A 13,772-nucleotide genomic window follows, 5' to 3' on the forward strand; every position below is an offset into this window, starting at 1 on the left:
TTTTCCGGCGAGATGGAAAAAGAAGATTTTCGCGAAATCGGGATTTAGCGGAAGGACAGAATGGCGGGCGCAGGGCGCGATGACTCTGACAAAAGGGTCGCGAGGGATGCGGCGGGGCGTGAGGGGGGCGGGGGGGACGGACCGAGCGAGACGGAACCGGGAGAAAGAGAGAAAACGCAACGGAGCGGAGAGTAGAAACTCCGACGGAGTCGGAGTCGGCCGAGCATCGGATGGCCGAAGGGATGGTAGGCTGGATTCAATTACTTGGAGAACAATACTGCTTCGCCGTCATTGTTTGCTCGAGCACTTGCTCGGGTTTTCCTGGTCCGGGACCCCTTATAGCGTCGCGTATCCCATGTCCCGTTACACCACGATATTTTGTTTGCTTGCTATAACACCGTCGACGACGATGACGGAGGATGGGGACGAGGATGAGCATGAGGACAAAGATGAGGACGACGAGGACTGCTGCTGCTGCTGCTGCTGCTTGTCTCGTCGACCTTGGCATCCGCGAAAGTCGTCTCGGGCCTTTGTCTTGTACCGGTAAAACGTCGAATCGATTGCGTCTCCTGATTTGTCGCTCTAACGCTATGTTCGGACCGCGATTCGCGTAGGGTTCTTTCCGTAGGTACGTGCAACGCACTGAGATTTTTGGCAGCGATGGTGAAATCCGTGGCTTCCGGCGCTGATAGTATTCCCACGTGTCCGCGGGCGCCGCTCCCTGGCGCGAAATAAAGATGGATGTATCTATTTGTCTTTCCATCCTCCGGCCTATCTATCTATCTGTTTATCTATCTGTATTTATCTTCATCTATCTGTCGATCCGTGTAGGTTTATTTGCTCGTGTACGGTCGTGCAATCCTTGGATCTTTACCAGTTTTGATACTTCCTCCCGTCGATATCTCTATCGGAACCTAGCTCGACGTCTTGTGTGTGCACGCAAAACATCGTACTTTTAAAGTCTCTCTTTATTAGTCGCATCGAACGATATACGATAAGCAATTTATCAATATTTTGTTATTGCCGAATGTTGTGTTAACTGTGGACAAGACAGATTTTGACAATCTAGAGATTTTTATCGTTAATTTTAACGTTAAACATGCTATAATTAATTTTGCGCAAAGCGAGAAATTGTCGACAGTTATTACAATTTTTATTGATAAATTTGGCGTTCATCGTTTATCGGTGAAATTAAGTAGCCATTTTGGAATCCTGTAAGTTGACAATGTCGACGTTTCTGTTTAGTTAGCTTTGTCGCGACCGTTTCATTTCTATTCCCACGTGGGACGGCTCTCACATGGAATGGTGCATGCGTGCGTCACATCGCGTATACGTGCAAATAGATCGTAAAAACTTTTTGTCCCAAAAACGGCCGGCCGAATGTGACGAGCGACGGTCGTTCGTTATACCCGGACAATGAAATCCGTCGTCTACCTACGGTGGCCGTTTGTCCTGGACGCGGTGATATTTGCAAGCCTCAATGATTGTGACTCTTTATGTCCCTCAAAATTGATACGGAAACTCGATTTCTATTTGTTCGGTCGGTTCGAATTTTGATGCTGTCATCGAAAAAATTATTTAAAAAGAGCACGTTCTGAGCTAATTTAAAAAGAGATTCTTTTTAAAAGAAAACTAAAATGGGTATGAAGTGATTCAATAATATTAATAATTTTTATTTTTATTATTTTAATGTTGAAACAATTTGTACGCACGTTGATTTCCCAAACACGATTTTACAAAAAGAGTTATCCATGTGCTTCTGTACGAGCACAGTATCTATATAAATGTAGTCCACAATCAAAAGGATTTACATTTCAAGTTTCAGAATGCATTTATACAAGTTTTCAGGATTTTCACGATTTTACGTTTTTCTTTGCATAAAAATTTAATTCTAGTTATTTTCCAGTCGTCGATAAATTCCTCTGATACGGTTAGTCAGCAGTCATAATTTCTCTGTTATTCGTGACACTGCGTTATTTGCAGAAGTGTCTTCGTTACGCAAGTTTCTGCTGAAACGCGTCGCCGGATTCGTCTCCATTTCCGTGGGCGTGAGTCTGGATTTTTAATGAATTTTTAACTATTCAATTTTTGTGCCGACGAGTCCCCCTTCCTCTCTTTCTCTTTTTCTCTCTCTCTCTCTCTTTCGAGATGTAACTTTCAGCAGTCGCACCGGGTTCGAGTAGATGAAGTTGAGAAGGCAGAGTCGCAAAATGGCTGCGGAAGAGGACCGCTGGTGGGTGAACGTAAAGTGCCGGGACGGCGAGGGGCGGTACGTCGGAGAGTGGAATAATGAATAATTCCGAAAGAGGGATTCGTCTTGCAGCCGTGCGCACTTCGACGATACAGAAACCGAATTCGCTAGTTGTTCCTTCGTGAAAGCACGAAAGCAGATTCGCGTTCGCGCGGTTTTATCAATTCACCCGTTCTCCGTTCTCCGTCGCGCGACTTTGCGCTCTCGGGAGAAGAGCGCAAGGAAGGTTACATTACGCAAGGGGTAACATAACAAGCTTCGCGTGCGCAACCTGTATGCGTGAAAATGTGTTATAGTGTTATAATAAACCTGTAACAAGTCTGCTCATTTTACAGCGATAATAACGTCGATACTGTTATGATTAATTCGGGCAAGTTTTAATGGGGTTTTTCGTGAGATAGCGTTAACTTATTGCTCTATTTATTAAATTGATATTTGTATTTAGTATTATATGTAGCGTTAATGGGTTTATTTCTACAATATGAAGATTACATTAAATGCAAATATACGGAACGATTTGGGTAGTTAGGTACATGATGCGCGAACATTTATTATTTTGCACGTACGTAGTAAGCACGTATACGTAGCACGTTTATAACGAATTCAGTCAATGCAAATATATAGCAGCAAGGGCGTATATAGAGACCGGGAGATTAAATATGCAAATCTGTGAAAGAACGGTGTCACAGATCAGATAATTGCATCGATATACAAAATCTATGGTGATTTTATTATCTGCGTAAAAGTACGATAAGTTCAATCGCGGACAGGAATATAGCGGCGGGACAGGGACGTGATTGTAATTCCGAGTGGCGTGTTCCTCGTAATTACGCGCGACGCGTCACGTTTCGGCACCGAATAATTCTTGCCGCGGGGCAGCGGAGAGAAACAGAGGATGCCACGAAAAAAAAAAAAAAATCGAGAACTCGCGTCACGACGCGACACTGGCGCGGACCGTGGGTATGTATATTTTCTCCGCGAATATTCCGCGGTCGCCGAACGTGCCGCGGAATCCGCGCGGCGGCGATAGCGCGGTCGTGGGCCAGATAAGGGGGGCGGCAAAAGAGCAGAAATGAGAAATGCTAATGGCATTCCGTTCTCAGCGCTATCATCTTTCACGGGGTCGGACAAAAAAAATGGCGACGCGATGGAGGGTGCGGAAGCGAAAAAAAAAACGAGCAGCGCACGCCGCCGCCGCGCGCTGTTTGCACAGTAGGAGCGGCGGTTCCTCCTCGCAGGGGTATTGGGATGTACTTTACGCGCGCTAGAGGAAGGACTCGGCCGCTCTGATATCGCTCATCCTGAATATTTTACAGGACGCGTCTGGAGTGAAATAAAACTTGCGACACGTCGAAATCGGTGCCTCCGCCCCTTCATCCCTTCCTCACGTTCATCACGTTGCTCCATTTCCCCGATTTTCGCGCTACTCGAGACGAATAATTTCGTTTCTTTTTTGGCTCGTTGAAACGTTAATTGTTTTCCTTCTAGTCGATTAATTTCGTTCTACTTTTCAGCACGTAGTGCTGATGCAATTCTTATACACGTCTTTCTCGTTCGTGTATTAAGTCAATTCTGAAATTAAATGTATATATACCTATATATTATAATGTAATATTTTACAAATTGGTGCATCTGTTTCTTTGACACATATTGCAGCGCGCAATCATTTGTCTCTTTTTCTCACTCTTTTCTGAGAAATTTCTTCTCTATAGCTCTTCTTACGCGCCTGCATCGTTTCTTCGAGAATTAATTTAAATGTCAACTCGTGTCACAAAATGACGGCCGAAAAGGAAGGCTTTAAGAAACAGGGTGACCGTCGCGAAGGTGTTCGTTGTTAATTACATACAATCAGAAAGACATTAGCCGCCTTCTGCACGAGACGCACACACTGTTAGATCTCGACCGGAAGAGCGTGTATGAAGTATTAGTGAGGATGAGAGCGGCGGAAGACAATGCAGTGGATACGAACTAATTGCCGGATTCTCCTCTGCCGTCTAGTGGACCAGGAAGATTAACTGCACACCCATCCCTCCTCGCCGTCCGCCCTCACCTCTGTTTTCTCCTCTCTAACCTTCTCGTCTCTCTTCGTTTTCCACCCTCTTCGTCGCTATATATACCGAGAGAGAGAGAGTGAGGGGGGGAGGAGAGAGGGAGAGAGAGCTCCAGTGCGTATATATAAATTAGTTGAATTTACTTCTGCCTATGTTTTCCGCGCCGCGTGTATGAATATTACATAGATTAGTAATTTAAACCCTTAAATGCATTCGTTTCTCGCGCATTTGCGATCTTATGTATACGCATGATTATACTTACTTACATTATATTTGCAAAAACATAAAATCGCGTTTTTAAGTTATTGACAAAACATTGCGAGACAATGATTAAAATACTTTAATAAATAATTCCACATAAAAACTGAAACATAGTTGTACAGTTTTTATTTATTTTCTTTTATATTTTAATTTTTTGTAGACATGACGTGTTTAAAAAGAAATATTTTTTTTTTTTTTTTACGTATGCGCCAAATTTGCTGATGTAGAATGCAGCGAGAGCTATTCGGATGGCAACGAATTAACTCGTAAGAACGCGAAAGAACGAAATGGTGCGGCGATATCAGTAAATAAACATGATACGCATCACGTCGCATCATCCACAGCGTATAAGGAGCTAGCTTGTTAAATGCTGCACAATGGGAACGACTTATGTCCGTTTAATCTTAAACGCGAATTCTGCGGTATCTCGCAAGGGGTTGTAATTCAACGTGCCTCGTTCTCCATTCTTCCATGATCCCCTCCTGCCGTCCTTCTCGTTCCTGGCATAAAAGATGAAATGAAGCCGAAATACCACGCTCTCCCCCCTTCCCTCCTCCTCTCGTCCTTCGCCATTCTCCACCGCATCACCACCACCATCACCGGTGGCGGTATCTCTATCTCGCCACCATATCGTCTCCACTTTAACCTCGAGTGCCGCGAATTCTACCATCCTTTATCCCTCTCTTTTCCGCCTTTCTCGCTACCGATCGTTGAGAAGAGCGTGTTGCTTGCCCGTAAAGCGGCAAAGAATTCACCCGTTATTGAATCAATATTGTGCAAACCTATCAGCGACCCCCTTCCCCTCCATCTCCTCATACCCGCGTTCTCATCTCAGCTAGCTCGTGGTACCACCCTCTCCTTTTCCTCTCTCTCTCTCTCTCTTTTTCTTTTTCCCCGCGCGTTTTGCCCATCTACAGAGCCTGATATGCCGCCGAAGGAAAGTATTGTCTACTCCCCCACTTCCGTTCCCCTCCCCCCCACCCCCTCATTCCCCGTTATCGATCTGTGTGCAAATATTGAACCACGTCGGCGTGGGCGAGAACGAAAGTGGGAAAGGCCCGACGAGACGGCGTAGGAAAAGGGGATGGAAACGGGAAAAGGAGCGGGTAGTGACGGTATAAACCGCGGGCAGGGGTGATAAGAGCGAAGGGGGGAGAAACGGTGAGAGGCGGGAGAGGGGGGAGGGGGGGGGCAAATAGAGAGCCGTAGTCTTTCCATCGCGGATGAATTTAATAGGGTGGCGTTCCGGTGCATTCCAGTCGAGTTAACGACACGAGGACCCTCGAAGTCAATTAGAGAAAATCTCTTTGGCGTCGTGTGGCTTCTCCCTCCTCTTCTCGCATAGTATCGATGACCGTGTTTGGTGAAATCGTTTTCGCTTTCGGCACGTAAACAACGCGCGTGGGCGTATACGATCATCGCACGATTCCTCGAGAAAGCGCGGATCGCTCTTCTTTTTGTCATCGTCCAGCTGGTGCTTATACGTCGGAGCGAATCGTTTTCAACTGGCCCGTCAACCGAACGGACGACAGTTCGTGAAATTGCGGCGATTTATCATTTTCCGTAGAACGTAAGATTCGCTGTTTGAGACGATCGTTTTGACGAAAAGCTCCCGTAGAGCCCGTTCTTTCCTGTGTTCTTTGCGTGACAAACGAATTACGAGCAAAAGCGGAATCAAAAGCAAGTATTTATGTAATTACAACATCGAATCAGATATTGAATATACCGCGATTTTTTAAGTAAATCTACCCAACAGCATAATTTGTAATAAAGTATATCGTGAAATTGGAAGTTAATATTAATTTGATTGTTTATGTAACTGAATGAATAATTGAATTGTACTTATATTTTAAATTTTGATATATAATTATTATAAATCTCATATCTAATATCGAGATTTAATACGTGATATCAAAAAAAAATCATCGTTAAATCATTATGAGGCTACATAAATATGTTATTATTTCACGGTGTAATATGGTAATTTGAATCGATCATTTTAATTATTAATAGAATCAAACGTTTAATTATCAAGCTCATATTACTTAATAATCATCTCCGAAAAAGAAATGTCAGACTTATTGTCGGGCAGCAAATTAAAATGGTTAGAAAAATATAAAAAAAAATTACGCAACAATAAAGAGACAACAGAGGGAAATATTATCGGAAATCTCGAGTGGTTCGCCAATGTTTAGACAGCAGTCGTTTAATAGATTCTTCTCGAGCACGATCTATTTTTATTCGCGACGACGCGACCGCAGCAGTCCCGACATTTATTCGACACGGGCGTACCGTGTCCAATAAAGTATCACGATTCTACAGCGCGGTCAACTTTCGCTACCCGCGCGCGCGATGTGCGCCCGGTAACTTCATTTACAAATTATACCGCGTGCGCGTGCATTCTCGCGATTAATATGCAACGACTTCGCGCGCAAGGAGCTCCGAGAAGAGCGGAACGAAGCGGGTGGAAGCAGCGGGGAAAATCGCTGGGTAGATGATATGAATGGTTCATTTCGCGTGGACGGCTAATATTTCGCCCGGGCTCTGCCGGGGGAAACGTCCTGTGGAAGAGACGCTCGTCTCTCTCTCTCTCTCTCTCTCTCTCTCTCTCTCTCTCTCTCTCTCCTCCGTCTCGTCTTTCTCCTCTCTTCTCTGCTTCTCCTTCTCCCCCCGCCCCTCTTCCACTATCTACCCCGTCTGACACAATTTAACCGCGCGTTTTACCGCGCACACGCGTGTTTGTTCGACATTATAGCGACCGCGGCGCTGTTTACCGTTCGCGTGCATCCCGCCGATATTTTTTATGGCTTGAATTTCATACGTCGCGCACTTCATCCCCGGCGCGCGGCCACCATCGCACCATCCTCTCGACGGTTTTTTAACTACTGCGTACCTCGAGCGATGTTGTCTGCCGGCTGCACGTTATTTTTTTTCTCTCTCCCTCCCACCCGTATGTCCCGCGCATCTTTATATAAAATGTCTAGATACTGGTATTCACACACAGCTGCGATGCATCGTTTTTGTTCATACTTGTGTACATTTTTAACTTGTGTTTTTACATTCGCATGTAAATGCATCTTACAAGTTAAAAATGCAGAATATTTAATTGTACACTGTGTTTCTTTACTATTAAGTGCAAATAATGCCATATGATTGTCTACGAGTGATTTGCGAGCACGACGATGTACTTAAATTTATCGCGCTTCCGCACTATCATATATGTCCATCATGCATTTCTTTTATTTTCATAGCTGCGCACTCGACCAACGTATATTGATTAATTGGTCGTGTTGTTTCTATGAAAAGTGCGAGCGATGCGTAGGTACATATCGACTCGCTGGGGAACCGACGTCGTCCGATATCACGTTTAGTGAGAAATGTTTTTTTTCTCCTCCACTTTGATGGACCGATTCCATTGCGATTCGGGTGTATTTTTGATTTTCTCGGGATCGCATGATGTCATGCGCGAAATACATCGCTATATACATAGATATCGAAATTCGCGTAATGGCATTTTACGCAACAGGATTCATTATCGTGTGCTAAAACACCGCCGATTAAACTTGATCTTGTAACGGTTAACCGAATACGATGTATCACTTGCGCGTTGCTACATGTGTACTCGATGTATATTTGATGCGATTTTGTATATTTTATATACGATACATTATTTAACGCTTTTTATTTTGTCGTTGCTGAAAATTGGCGTTTAATTTAGCGAATCCACCGATTATTTACATGCATTAAAGAGAGCCGATTTATCTACCGCGTAATGAATATAACAATTTAAACTTTAATACATGTTCAGTAATAAGCTTGTTGATATAATTAAATATCTGTTGCACTTGAAACTATTATTATCATAATATTCAAAACAAGCTCGTCTTCTCTTCGTTTAAAACATATTTATTCTTAAATTTACATACTCTTGATAAAAGAGAAAGTTTAAATTTATCGAGGTTCTTATTTTTATAACTGATAGTTATTTATCTTTGTAAAAAAATCTAGTGCAATAGCGTTTGTTTAATGAATTCCATTTTAGCTGTATATTTTGGTTAGAGATGATAACACTCTGGTTTAATGTATTTTACGAAAAATCTATTGCGGTATGACTTTCACGCAGTACGCGTACGGATTTAATAGACGAACGTGAAACTTTCTCTCTTTCGCTCTTCCGTTTCGAATAACACGTAACGTCGTGTCACGTCGCGGGGAAAAATGTTTTTTATGTACCGGAGTCGGGCTTGTCCCGCGGGAAATGTTACGCGCGTGACACAACCAAACCTGCGAAATTACTTTTTGAAATCCCCGTCTATCCTTGCCGTCTTTCCCGCGCTTTCCTCGACGCTTCCTAATACCTCAAAAGAGCTTAACTCCTTTTTAGGACAGGATGTAAAGGTCTGTTTAAAATTTCACGAAACTTTCTTAGAACTGTACTTATGTGCTTCTTAGCTGCTTAAAGTTGAATGTGTTTATCACGATATCATAGAAGATACTCTGCATCCAAAGTTGTCGCTCCTGAACTTCCACAAGAAAGAGTGACCGATCGTCACCGCTATCTCTCTCCCTTCCTCTCTCTCTCTCTCTCTCTCTCTCTCTCTCTCTCTCTCTTTCTCTCTCTTTCTCTCTCCCTTTTCATCATGCATAAATTTCATATTTGTTGATTAAAAATTAACGATTTATCAAACCTAAATTAAAATTTTTACAATTTGTGCGACTAAATGAAGATGTATTAAAAATACATAAAAATTTTTGTTTTTATTTTTGTATTGGAAATTAAATTATTAATTATTATATTAGTTTTAACTTCTTGTTGATCTAATGATCGATTCTCGATTTTTATGGACCATGCTCGTTAAACTCGACGATAATTTAATTTAATGAAAAATACGACTGCAATTGCAGAAAGTAGAAGAATGTTTAGCACACGTGGAGTGAAAATGGTGTTGAAAAGTGAGCTTTATTTCACTCTGTGCTTTGTCTCCGCGAGAAGTGTCTGTTAATATTATTACGGAAGGACGACGATGGATCGTGATGGTGGAGCGGTTGGGAATTGAGATGGAAGTCGCGTTGCGTGTCGTTGGTTGCGCTTTTATTTCGGCGAGAAGTCGCTGAAAGGCGGTTGTTAACATTTTCCCAACTTCCCCGTGAATAGATGCACCCGCGCATTGTTCCGCCCGATGCGCCACGCCACGCCGTGCCGCCGAAAATTGAAGCACGTTTCGGCTGCAGCGCTACGTGATGCGCGCGATACTGCCGCTTTCTCGCCGGGAATACACGGGCGCGAAATAAGAGGTATACTCGGGGCACAAATCAACCGAATACAAGCGTATTCGGCGCGTCTCGCGTTTCGACCCGAACGCGCCCGTGTCGAGTCGCTCCTTCCAAACGAACTTTTTTTTTCATTCGCACCTACGTCGCGAGCGTGAATCTAATAAACCGTTGCGAAATGGTCGGGGTCTTGGGACTCGTACTTTATATCTGCCGTATCCCATCACGTCTCGCGGATTTTTTACGCGACAACATGCAGCGTGCGGAATAACGTTCGTCCCTCTCCACCGTCACTTTGCTTTCCCTCTTTTTTCTTCGCACCGGCGCCTGTAATAATGTATGTGAAAGTTGAGCCGTTTCAGGTAGTTGTACAGAATGATTCTAATAACTGGGCTGAGTTACGGCTCTTTTTCAACAATAAGTCAAAGTAGAAAAAAATAGTAGAAGAAAATCTTTCACCGTTTATACATGGTACGATCCTGCACGTAAAAATATAATCTGCGATTATATTTTTCTGTTCTCAATTCTATCTCTTTATTTTTACCTGACGAGAATTATTGACTCAGAACACGAATCATACGATTATGTAATATTACGTACGTGCGCGCGAACCGAGTGGTTTTTATATTTTACACAGTTCAATCTCTTTCCTTTTCGTACCTGTGTGAACGTAGTGACGTAAAACTTTTAATATTCCAATACGCGCAGACTTCGGCTCTGCGGTTTTTTTTATGGCACGCAAGAGAATTCCTGGCGATCATATATATATATATACATGTAGATAGTTCGCGGTCTCGCATTATTGCCATTCGGTCGCGAGTTTCGTCGACTTGCGTGTAGGTACAATGTTGCGCCACCATTGAAATTGGAAAAACATTTTCTGGCGGGCACGCGCGGCACACGAGCGATTAATTAGGAACGCTGTCGATTTCGATTCACGCATCTGTTTACCCGTACATTTCGGTTGCCGCGCGTAATTAGGCCAGTTGAAAACAAATTCTCGCTCGATTAAACGCGGCCGTTAATGATGTACTTAGTAATAGCTAGTCATTAGTAAAACAGATTGTTTACTGCAATACAGTTCCAAAAATGGACTTTTCGATTCAAACCAGCTTTAGGCTTCTTTCACAATGCTGAAAAATCTCGAAAAAGAAATCTTATTAACATAATTGCAAAACGAAACATGGTGTTTAAACGTATAAGGAAATTTGTTTAAATATCTCGACTCCGATTTTAACTCTCTTTGATAACGTCTTTTATCATGATAAAGATGACCTCTTTTTTGAAAGAGTATTGGTGACGTTGAAATTGACGAAGGGAGTTGAGAGGTTTTATAAACAGTGTTCGGGGTCACTTAATCTTCCTTAGTTAGCGATCGATGGCTTCATAATCCCTCTCTTAACGTGAAGTCTTTTTGGGATTTAGTATGTCGGAGATGACTGGACGATTTATTGCGCAGACGTAATAGAAAGTTGATCAGGATCGAAAGGAAGAGGAGGCGGACTCGTTGATATTAGCGAATTTTATTTAAAAAAATGCGAGTAGGCTCTTAGCATGAGAGAGGCCGAGTTCCGAAGTAAAGGTGATAATAGACCGTACGTCATGATATCAAAAGCAGCAGCAACTCCATGATCGTTTATCGTCGCAGATTTATCGAATCTCTCCTTTATGGACCGAAATGTTTGAAGGTAAAAGATGTTCCCCGCGAATCGAGCGTTTCCACTGAGCTTCCGTGATTAATGAACAAACTGCAGTGAAATTCTGTTACACTGAATACACACAAAGCGAAATTTTCGCTATAATGAAGTTTGAATCCTCGTTCAATGTTTACAAAATGTATAGGTGATTCGATTTAACGAGTAACTTTAGTATAACACACTTTTGATTTGGCGATCTCGCAGAATTCGCCAATTTTTATTATACTTGAAGAAATTGTCAAATGAAAAGAATGGTTTCAAGCTCGAAAAAGTGGATTATTTTTACAATATACTGTACAAAAATAAGATATTTGATATAATAGTAATTTAAATCAAAAAGAGCAAAGATATGTATATGAGATTTCGTAAATAATAATGATTATTATTATGACGAATTAATTAGATTTTATGTTTAGTGCGCATAAACTCTAATTTTAATGTATTTTGCAAATCAAGACGAATGAAACATACCGGCAATACAGCCAACAATTTAATGGTATCGCGTGTTGTTTGCGCGGAAGCAATTTTTCAATCTTGTGCACAGTTGGCCTTGCAAACTTCCATTACTGCTATCAAGCGTTTGCATGAGTTTCTTCCTGCACGAGTTAGTTCGGCGTCTTCGTCAATAATGATTTTCTCGATACCATATGGTCGTAATACATTGCATTCGGGATGGAGGGGGAGATAAACGTGGATAACGATCCCGTAAGATTTCAATATAACGTTGATGGACCCATCATTTATCACGACCGTCGTTCAATCGATCCCCCCTCTTAAAAGTCCTTTGTATTGCGCGAACAAAATTCCAAGTGACACTTAAAGTTCCAAGTACTCGTTTCACAAGGTTTTAAATGCATTTTGTTTTTATAATAACAAGCTCGTGCTTTGTCACCGCGGCGCGTTGCCACCAGCATTTCAGATTAATCTCGGAATTTTGTCACGAAGTATTCGAAGGTAATTTTACCATCTTGACTTCTTCCTCGTCTTACCTCTTAGAACTATCAAAAGTTACTCGATGTCAAGTAGAAGCTTCGAGGGAGCCTTCTTCCCTATCTCTTCACTTCCGAGTTTCGCGAAGGGCGATATCGCGTCACCAGATAAGGACGGCAAGAAGACGGGGAAGCGGAAGAATGAAAAGTAGTGGAACAAGAAGTAAAGCGGGGAAGAATGGTACGTAGAATTTCAGATGAAGTTAGAGGGACCCGGACGCGTGTGTGCGCGCGCGCAGCTACGATCGTGAGTTATTACAGAATAGTTCGTGAATTATGGTTGTGTACAGTAGCGACTACGTATGTGATTTGAAATTTTACGATGTAGAATGACGATGTTGATAACTTTGCGCGATAAACGTAGTTACGCCGACGCAGTTTTATAAAAGGGAATGCGCGTAATGCCCGAAAGCACAAACGTTGTTCAAAGTTTTACGAGACCTTTTGTAATTATATATTATTATGGAAATCTTTGACGTAGTCATATATTTGTCGCTTGGACGCCTCCGCGAATGAGTAAGTGCGACGAAAGGGCGGAACGTGCATAGAGTTATACTACTGACCGACTGACCCAGATGTTCTCTGCATTATGAAAGAAAAATATCTGTTTTCAAATCATCTGTAGGTTCCAATTAGGTCCAATTAATAATTAAGGTTCCAATTAATTTGGATAAACCTTCTAAAAAGAGAAAAAATATAGCGGGAATTCTTTACGCTACAGTGTTACGTGGAGTTCTAATTAATTAATTCTTATCGCACGTAGCACTAATTACATACATCTGCCAGTTTAATAGTTTGGCGAGTGATAGTTTATTAACCATTATTTACATTATGTTATTAAAGTGCGTGGTAACTTTTGACAGCGATTATTATGGCTCTCTAGTTTCAAAGTATTAAATATTGTGGAAAATGTTCTACGATATATTGTTATTGCATATCATATACATTGTGTGCGGGGGTTATTATTATCTCCACAATAACATGTATGTACATACGAATTGATTTAGTAATTTATTATTATATTATGTTAAAATATACCATAATATTAATAAATATTCCGTGCCAAAATGAATTAATTCGAAATGCCCCGTGAACGATGACAAGTTCTCCGAAAAGAGCATTAAAAAAAAAATTACGAGCGCTAATGTAATATTCGTTTTAACTATATAAAAAGAAAAAAGTACGTCCAGTTTCTGCAATGAAGATCCACGTGACTTTCGTCGGATTAATTATCTTAAGTGTGAAAAAAGAA

The 13,772-nt window shown here is 41.9% G+C and overlaps 1 protein-coding gene across 3 annotated transcripts in view; it reads left to right on the top strand.

The window, feature by feature from the left end:
• The window catches only part of LOC105456194 (mediator of RNA polymerase II transcription subunit 12-like), a 348,613-nt gene that overhangs the window by 213,767 nt on the left and 121,074 nt on the right, over window positions 1–13,772 (top strand). The window lies entirely within an intron of this gene.

Source organism: Wasmannia auropunctata, unplaced genomic scaffold, assembly GCF_000956235.1.
Source record: "Wasmannia auropunctata unplaced genomic scaffold, wasmannia.A_1.0 LD335737.1, whole genome shotgun sequence".
Taxonomy (NCBI): domain Eukaryota; kingdom Metazoa; phylum Arthropoda; class Insecta; order Hymenoptera; family Formicidae; genus Wasmannia; species Wasmannia auropunctata.